This window comes from Rhinoderma darwinii, chromosome 7 (genome assembly GCF_050947455.1).
Source record: "Rhinoderma darwinii isolate aRhiDar2 chromosome 7, aRhiDar2.hap1, whole genome shotgun sequence".
NCBI lineage: Eukaryota > Metazoa > Chordata > Amphibia > Anura > Rhinodermatidae > Rhinoderma > Rhinoderma darwinii.
In genome coordinates, this window is record NC_134693.1 from 98,373,341 (window position 1) to 98,383,396 (window position 10,056).

Sequence of the window (10,056 nt, forward strand, 5' to 3'; positions counted from 1 at the left end):
CGACTATTGGGCCCTTTTGTGACTTTTTTACACCAGAAAACGCATTGGTAAATTCCACCCATAGTGTTAAACCATAAAACTCTGGCTACCTGCAGTCACCACTATGGGAAGTATACTGCATACTAACTGTAATTGAGTGGGCTTCTAAGCTCCCTCTAATGGTGGCGGCAGGGAACCAGAATTCCAGCATTTAACGCTATGTTAATGCAGGGAATTTACAGCTCAGTAACAGGAAAACTGAGCACTGAACTCTATAAAAATATACTATGAGCTTAATCAGAACAGAAAGTGGAACCTAAAACTGACAGTGTTAAAAAGTGGACATTCAATTTAAGGTCAACTGCAATTTTGTATTGCATCTATGATTAAAATGTATCTTCCCAATTATTTTTATAGAATGTAGTTGAATTGTCACTTGCCATGATTCATAACAGCATATACTGAAATGCTCCTGTACCGCCAGTAACCTATAACATAAAATTAACATAACTGCAGTGGTAATTCTTTATAGTTTTATATACAGTGAAGGAAATAAGTATTTGATCCCTTGATGATTTTGTAAGTTTGCCGACTGTCAAAGACATGAACAGTCTAGAATTTTTAGGCTAGGTTAATTTTACCAGTGAGAGATAGATTATATTAAAAAAAAAAACAGAAAATCACATAGTCAAAATTATATATATTTATTTGCATTGTGCACAGAGAAATAAGTATTTGATCCCTTTGGCAAACAAGACTTAATACTTGGTGGCAAAACCCTTGTTGGCAAGCACAACAGTCAGACTTTTTTTGTAGTTGATGATGAGGTTTGCACACATGTTAGATGGAATTTTGGCCCACTCCTCTTTGCAGATCATCTGTAAATCATTAAGATTTCGAGGCTGACGCTTGGCAACTCGGATCTTCAGCTCCCTCCATAAGTTTTCGATGGGATTAAGGTCTGGAGACTGGCTAGGCCACTCCATGACCTTAATGTGCTTCTTTTTGAGCCACTCCTTTGTTGCCTTGGCAGTATGTTTCGGGTCATTGTCGTGCTGGAAGACCCAGCCACGAGCCATTTTTAATGTCCTGGTGGAGGGAAGGAGGTTGTCACTCAGGATTTGATGGTACATGGCTCCATCCATTCTCCCATTGATGCGGTGAAGTAGTCCTGTGCCCTTAGCAGAGAAACACCCCCAAAACATAATGTTTCCACCTCCATGCTTGACAGTGGGGACGGTGTTCTTTGGGTCATAGGCAGCATTTCTCTTCCTCCAAACACGGCGAGTTGAGTTAATGCCAAAGAGCTCAATTTTAGTCTCATCTGACCACAGCACCTTCTCCCAATCACTCTCAGAATCATCCAGATGTTCATTTGCAAACTTCAGACGGGCCTGTACATGTGCCTTCTTGAGCAGGGGGACCTTGCGGGAACTGCAGGATTTTAATCCATTATGGCGTAATGTGTTACCAATGGTTTTCTTGGTGACTGTGGTCCCAGCTGCCTTGAGATCATTAACAAGTTCCCCCCGTGTAGTTTTCGGCTGAGCTCTCACCTTCCTCAGGATCAAGGATACCCCACGAGGTGAGATTTTGCATGGAGCCCCAGATCGATGTCGATTGACAGTCATTTTGTATGTCTTCCATTTTCTTACTATTGCACCAACAGTTGTCTCTGTAGAGCCTGCTCTGTGGCTTGAAAAAACAAGTGGGTTGTAGATCAAGTGGAGTTCCAAAAACCGGATTGACGTACTGTGTTGTGTGTGACAAAGTGGGGGGCCATTGTATGTGATATATGTATTGATTGCTTGCTTACTACAAAGTTTGCAAAAGTGACATTATTTAAAACCATTTTTCCTTTGCAGTTTCCTTCCTGAGTAGCTGAGTAAGGGGGAGGGGTTAGCTGGTACCAGGTGCTATAAATCAGGCCTCAGTACTCTGTAGAGCCTGCTCTGTGGCTTGAAAAAACAAGTGGGTTGTAGATCAAGTGGAGTTCCAAAAACCGGATTGACTTACTGTGTTGTGTGTGACAAAGTGGGGGGCCATTGTATGTGATATATGTATTGATTGCTTGCTTGCTACAAAGTTTGCAAAAGTGACATTATTTAAAACCATTTTTCCTTTGCAGTTTCCTTCCTGAGTAGCTGAGTAAGGGGGAGGGGTTAGCTGGTGCCAGGTGCTATAAATCAGGCCTCAGTACTCTGTAGAGCCTGCTCTGTGGCTTGAAAAAACAAGTGGGTTGTAGATCAAGTGGAGTTCCAAAAACCGGAGTTGAAAAGAGGAGTTAAAGCCCAAGTAAGTACTCTTCTACTTCTTTTTGATTAACACCTGTTTGCTGTTTTTTTTGTAACTTGGATAATGGATAGCAAGATTGGAGGTTTTCTTCAGTGCACAGTTTGCCATATGTATGCACGACTGGAGCCGGAGTTCCAGGGTGAATATCTCTGTGGCAGATGTGAGCATGTTGCTCACCTGGAAGCTCGTATTAGAGATCTGGAGGAGCAGAATGCAACACTGAGGAGGATAGACAATCTTGAGCTGAGCTTGCTGCTCACGGAGCATGCAGTTAGTGGGTTAGAACTGGAGGGTGAAGACATGGGTGAGCAGGATCAGGTAAGTAGCTGGGTTAATGTGGTTAGGGGCAGTAGAAAGGGGTCAAAGAAAAGGAAGGCCGATCCGGTTTCTGACATTCCAGGCAAAATTGCCAAGTTGGGTGATGATGCGAGGGTGTCAGTCTCAGAAATGGCAGCCCTAGTGGATACTGATCTCCCTAACAGCCGGGAGAACAGCCCAGCTAGTAGTCGGCGGGATGGTAATGCAGATAAGCCAAGACAATTGATAGTCGTAGGGGATTCTATAATCAGGAAGACGGATAGAATAATTTGTCGCCAAGACCACTTCAACCGAATGGTTTGCTGTCTCCCTGGTGCCAGGGTTCGGCATGTGGTGGAACGGGTGGACAAATTGCTGGGAGGGGCTGGTGATGATCCAGCTGTCGTGGTCCATGTCGGTACCAACGACAGAATAAATGGTAGGTGGAGGAGCCTTAAGAATAATTTTAAAGAACTAGGATACAAGCTGAAGGGAAGGACCTCCAAGGTTGTATTCTCAGGAATACTGCCTGTGCCATGCGCATCACAGGAAAGGCAGCGGGAGCTCAGGGAGTTAAATGCATGGCTGTAGTCTTGGTGTAGAAGGATTTGGGTTCCTAGAGCACTGGGCTGACTTTTCATTGGGGTACAAACTGTATTCTGCAGATGATTTGCACCTAAATGGAAGGGGGTCCGCTGTGCTGGGCGAGAGAATTCTAGCTGGGGTGGCGGAGTATTTAAACTAGGGCTGAGGAGGGAGGTCAATGTAGAAAAAAAAGGGTAGCCAGGTTAGAGAGGGGTCAGACTATATTGGTGGGGGGAGAAACAGAATGTGGGGAGAGGACTAGACAACAAGATAAGGAGATCCTTTCGTTACAAAACATCAGTGTAAATAAAAAGGCCCGATTAATGTCAAATCACATTTCTGATAATAAAAGTGAAAAACTGTATGTAAAAGTTAAAGTGTATGTTCACAAATGCCAGAAGTCTAGCAAGCAAAATGGGGGAGCTGGAGGCCTTGATACTGGAAGAAAATATAGATATAGTTGGTGTTGCTGAAACATGGCTGGACTCTTCACATGACTGGGCTGTAAATCTACAGGGTTTTAAACTTTTTCGGAAAGACAGGACAAATAGGAAAGGTGGTGGTGTATGTCTGTATGTGAGAAATGATATGAAGGCGAGTGTGAAAGAGACAATAGTGGGTGAAGATTGTGAGGAGGTTGAAACCTTGTGGGTGGAACTAGAAAGGGAGGTGAACACTGAAAAAATTACTTTTGGTGTAATCTATAGACCCCCCAATATAACTGAGGAGATGGATGTTCAGCTATATAAACAGATGGAGCGGGCTGCACAGGCGGGTACTGTAGTGATAATGGGAGATTTTAATTTCCGGGATATTAATTGGTGTCATGGTTCAGCTTCAACTGCAAGGGCGGGTTCACACATAGCGGAATTTCACTTAAATTCCGCTGCGGACACTCCGCAGCGTTAATCCGCAGCGGAGCCGTTTCTCCATTGACTTTCACTTTAATTTAGCAGTGTTCGTTTACACGATGCGTACAATTCCGCTGCGGAGCATAGGCTGCGGAGCGGAATTTGGTGTCCGCAGCATGCTCTGTCTGTTGCGGAGCAGTGGCGGACTGGTTGCGGACTCATGGCGGAATTTCTCCATTGACTTCAATGGAGAGTCAAAATTCCGCAATGAAGTCCGCAGATCTTATGTGTGCTGCGGAGCGTATTGTTTTTACTACCATGACATTTCTTCATTCTGGCTGGACCTATGTATTTCTAGGTCTACAGCCAGACTGAGGAAGTCAATGGGGCTCCCGTAATGACGGGAGCGTTGCTAGGAGACGTCTGTAAATAGTCACTGTCCAGGGTGCTGAAAGAGTTACGCGATCGGCAGTAACTGTTTCTGCACCCGGGACAGTGACTACCGATCTCAATATACATGTATCTGTAAAAATCATATAAGTTCATACTTACCGAGAACTCCCTGCGTCTGTCTCCAGTCCGGCCTCCCAGGATGACGTTTCATTCTAAGTGACGGCTGCAGCCAATCACAGGCCAAGCACAGGCTGCAGCGGTCACATGGACTGGAGCGTCATCCAGGGAGGTCGGGCTGGATGCCGAAAGAGGGACGCGTCACCAAGACAACGGGCGGTAAGTATGAATTTCTTTGACTTTCACTAGGGAAAGTGCTGTCCCTTCTCTCTATCCTGCACTGAATAGGGAGAAGGGAAGCACTTTTCCTGCAGTCCGCAGCGGCCAGTCCGCATCAATTTTCTGCACATTTTGTGCAGATCCGCTGCAGAATCTGCAACGCAGATTCTGTGCGGGATTGATGCGGACAGTTGCGGAGGAATTCCGCCATGTGTGGTCATGCCCCAAAGGGGAGACATTTCCTCAACCTGTTGCAGGAAAATTTTATGGGCCAGTTTGTGGAAGACCCGACTAGAGGTGAAGCTCTGTTGGATCTGGTCATTTCTAATAATGCAGATCTTGTTGGGAATGTCAATGTTCGTGAAAACCTCGGTAACAGTGATCATAATATAGTTACATTTTACCTATACTGTAAAAAACAAACGCAGGCTGGGAGGGCAAAAACATTTAATTTTAAGAAAGCCAATTTCCCCAGGATGAGGGCTGCAATTCAGGATATGGACTGGGAAGAACTAATGTCAAATAATGGAACAAATGATAAATGGGAGATTTTCAAATCTACTTTGAGTTATTATAGTGCAAAATTTATTCCTATAGGTAACAAGTATAAACGACTCAAATTAAACCCCACATGGCTTACACCTTCTGTGAAAGGGGCAATACATGACAAAAAAAGGGCATTTAAAAAATACAAATCTGAGGGTACAGCTGTAGCCTTTGTAAAATATAAAGAGCTTAATAAAATCTGTAAAAATGTAATAAAATTAGCAAAAATACAAAATGAAAGGCAGGTGGCCAAGGATAGTAAAACAAATCCCCAAAAATTCTTCAAGTATATAAATGCTAAAAAGCCAAGGTCTGAACATGTAGGACCCCTAGATAATGGTAATGGGGAGTTGATCACAGGGGATCAAGAGAAGGCAGAGTTACTAAATGGGTTCTTTAGCTCTGTATATACAACTGAAGAAAGAACAGCTGATGTAGCCGCTGCCAGTACTGTTAATATATCAGTTGATATACTGAATTGGATGAATGTAGAGATGGTCCAAACTAAATTAAATAAAATAAATGTGCACAAGGCCCCGGGACCAGATGGGTTACACCCTAGAATTCTTAAAGAGCTTAGTTCAGTTATTTCTGTCCCCCTTTTCATAATATTCAGAGAATCTCTAGTGACTGGTATAGTGCCAAGGGACTGGCGCAGCGCAAATGTGGTGCCTATTTTCAAAAAGGGCTCTAGGTCTTCCCCGGGTAATTATAGACCAGTAAGCTTAACATCCATCGTGGGGAAAATGTTTGAGGGGCTATTGCGGGACTATATACAGGATTATGTGACAATAAATAGCATTATAAGTGACAGCCAGCACGGTTTTACTAAGGACAGAAGTTGTCAAACTAACCTAATCTGTTTTTATGAAGAGGTGAGCAGAAGTCTAGACAGAGGGGTCGCTGTGGATTTAGTGTTTTTGGACTTTGCAAAGGCATTTGACACTGTCCCCCATAGACGCCTAATGGGTAAATTAAGGACTATAGGTTTAGAAAATATAGTTTGTAATTGGATTGAGAATTGGCTCAAGGACCGTATCCAGAGAGTTGTGGTCAATGATTCCTTCTCTGAATGGTCACCGGTTATAAGTGGGGTACCCCAGGGTTCAGTGCTGGGACCACTATTATTCAACTTATTTATTAATGATATAGAGGATGGGATTAATAGCACTATTTCTATTTTTGCAGATGACACCAAGCTATGTAATACAGTTCAGTCTATGGAAGATGTTCATGAATTGCAGGCAGATTTAAACAAACTAAGTGTTTGGGCGTCCACTTGGCAGATGAAGTTTAATGTAGATAAATGTAAAGTTATGCATCTGGGTACCAACAACCTGCATGCATCATATGTCCTAGGGGGAGCTACACTGGCGGATTCACTTGTTGAGAAGGATCTGGGTGTACTTGTAAATCATAAACTCAATAACAGCATGCAGTGTCAATCAGCTGCTTCAAAGGCCAGCAGGATATTGTTGTGTATTAAAAGAGGCATGGACTCGCGGGACAGGGATGTAATATTACCACTTTACAAAGCATTAGTGAGGCCTCATCTAGAATATGCAGTTCAGTTCTGGGCTCCAGTTCATAGAAAGGATGCCCTGGAGTTGGAAAAAATACAAAGAAGAGCAACGAAGCTAATTAGGGGCATGGAGAATTTAAGTTATGAGGAAAGATTGAAAGAATTAAACCTATTTAGCCTTGAAAAAAGACGACTAAGGGGGGACATGATTAACTTATGTAAATATATTAATGGCACATACAAAAAATATGGTGAAATCCTGTTCCTTGTAAAACCCCCTCAAAAAACAAGGGGGCACTCCCTCCGCCTGGAGAAAAAAAGGTTCAAGCTTCAGGGGCGACAAGCCTTCTTTACAGTGAGAACTGTGAATCTATGGAATAGCCTACCGCAGGAGCTGGACACAGCAGGGACAGTAGATGGCTTTAAAAAAGGGTTAGATCATTTCTTAGAACAAAAAAATATTAGCTCCTATGTGTAGAAATTTTTCCTTCCCTTTTCCCTTCCCTTGGTTGAACTTGATGGACATGTGTCTTTTTTCAGCCGTACTAACTATGTAACTATGTAACTATCTAACTATGTCTCCTTCTCACCCAGCGTCTTACTTATAATTTTGTAGCCCATTCCAGCCTTGTGCAGGTCTATGATCTTGTCCCTGACATCCTTAGAAAGCTCTTTAGTCTTGCCCATGTTGTAGAGGTTAGAGTCAGACTGATTAATTGAGTCTGTGGACAGGAGTCTTTTATACAGGTGACCATTTAAGACAGCTGTCTTTAATGCAGGCACCAAGTTGATTTGGAGCGTGTAACTGGTCTGGAGGAGGCTGAACTCTTAATGGTTGGTAGGGGATCAAATACTTATTTCTCTGTGCACAATGCAAATAAATATATATAATTTTGACTATGTGATTTTCAGTAGTTTTTTTTATATAATCTATCTCTCACAGGTAAAATTAACCTAGCCTAAAAATTCTAGACTGTTCATGTCTTGACAGTGGGCAAACTTACAAAATCAGCAAGGGATCAAATACTTATTTCCTTCACTGTATATAAACATACTCTTAACATGGTAGCTAACACAGAATACAAATATCCTTCGCATTACTCTACCCACAAAGTTCGTATTGATCCAGATAGGATTCTTAGTTGATGCATTGCAACAATTGCCACATTTTTTCTGGCACATCCATATTTACATGAGATCACACCTGTTAGGTCCCCTAAAGTTCTATGGAGTCCAGTGATTGGAACACATAGAACTCGCTCTGAATGTATCTAATAGTTTCAGGGCGAACAACCGGATCAGACAGAAATCAAATCTGTTCGCTAAATATCTTGCGGAATTCAGCTTGATCCCCTAAACACTCAACAATAAAGGCAAGATCTGCTCTTTAGCGACTTCCAGGGCATGTACTGATAAGCAACCTTTACATGTTAATACATTACTTATACATTTCTAAGCAAGCAAAAGTTCCTTACACCTGTAAATCTACCTTGTTGCCAGCATGATTGGAGGGACTAGAGAACATCTACAGATTAGGACACTGCCACCATCAATGAATGTTACAATGTCAGTCTTCGCAGTCTTCTGACAGTTTCTTATCGCTATTCTGAGGGACAGAAAATATGCGTATTCATCTAGCAGCCACACAGAGGGTGTGAAATGAAATCCATTGCTCATTTCTTGTAATCGACCATTAGATTGTATTTTTAGTATTTACTTTAGTTCCTGACTCTTTCCTTCACGTGAAGGAGACTCTACTACAAACTACAGAAGTTGTTTTGTACTCAAAGCCACTAAGGTTTAGGACCCTTTGAATCTTACCTTGTACCGACGTATATAGGCAAATATATTTTATAATCAAAACACCTGGGGCTTAATGCCAACCATACTGCTCCCATGACAGCTGCAATGCACTTATGCTCATAATTCCCCCTATGCTATACAGCATGTCCCCATGACAGCAACTATGCCTTCCAATGCCCACCTTGCTAGCCACAGTGCATTCTCTGTTTCCTAAGCACAGTGGACACTTATCTGCTGTAAGCGGTCTTCTCTCTACACCCTACCCGCAGGTCAGACATTATAACTGACGTCCGTTACTTAGATTTGGGGAAGCAGCCATGACCTAATGGCCTTGGCTGCCTCCACTTTTAGTTTTCAATTATATATGCGCCCTATGGAAATGGACGATTGCCACCTAGGCACCTGGGGCATTGGGCAAAAGACCTGATGCTAGCGACGATACTGATATTTACTGGCTGATGTATTATACTCAAAGATATATTTGACTTTAATTCAGTAGGGTATTAAATAAACACTCTCTCACCCACACACACACACACACACACACACACACACACACTTTGAATTCATCTAAAAAATGTGGATTTCTTTTCGTCAAAACTCTTTGAGAATATAATAAGGCATTATATAAATTGTGATTTATTATAATACAATTATTGTTAATTACACTCCCTTTAGCAGTGGAAGTAATATTCTGAGGACTAAATATCTTTTAGGGTGCGTTCACGTATATCAGGCAGAGGATAGCTTTTTGCCACCTTTAAAACAAGTCTGCCTTAAAGGTATAGTGGACCGATATGTGGTGCCCATTTTTCCCAGCCATTGCACATAAAAGCCAATGGCATTATTATCCACCCAACAGGAACGTAGCCTGGAATATTCATGCCGGACAGTTTAAAAGATGTCTGGCATTAATGGCGGCCACTTTTGTAGTTATAAGACTATTCAATTATATAGACATAGATGAAGAAATTGATCTTTCATCCTGGATTTCAGCAGTGATTGCTAATAAATTGTGGTCTGATTTTTTTCTAAGTCACAATTATACACAATCTAATTAAACTAATAACACACAAACAGTTGTAATGCTCATGTATTTTATTGAGCACATTGAGTAAGCATCCACAGTTTAGGGAGACAAAGTAAGTTAAGGCTTGAATTTGATAACCTGGGGAATTCCCTTCAATATCAGTCACCTCCACCAAATGTTTCCTGTAGATACAAGTAAATCAACTAAAGAAAGAGAACTGTGCACACAAGGCATCCCGGAAATATTGATGAACTGAAACACATTAGCCAGGAACAATGATCGCAAAATTCCTATTTTTTTCAGCTACAGAAAACGTTAGGTAGAGGTGATTGCTGCTATACGGGGATCTACAATTTTTTTTTAATTCAAGGGTTCACTGACATTTTCTCCCCGCACTGTGGATGTACTCAATTTGCTCA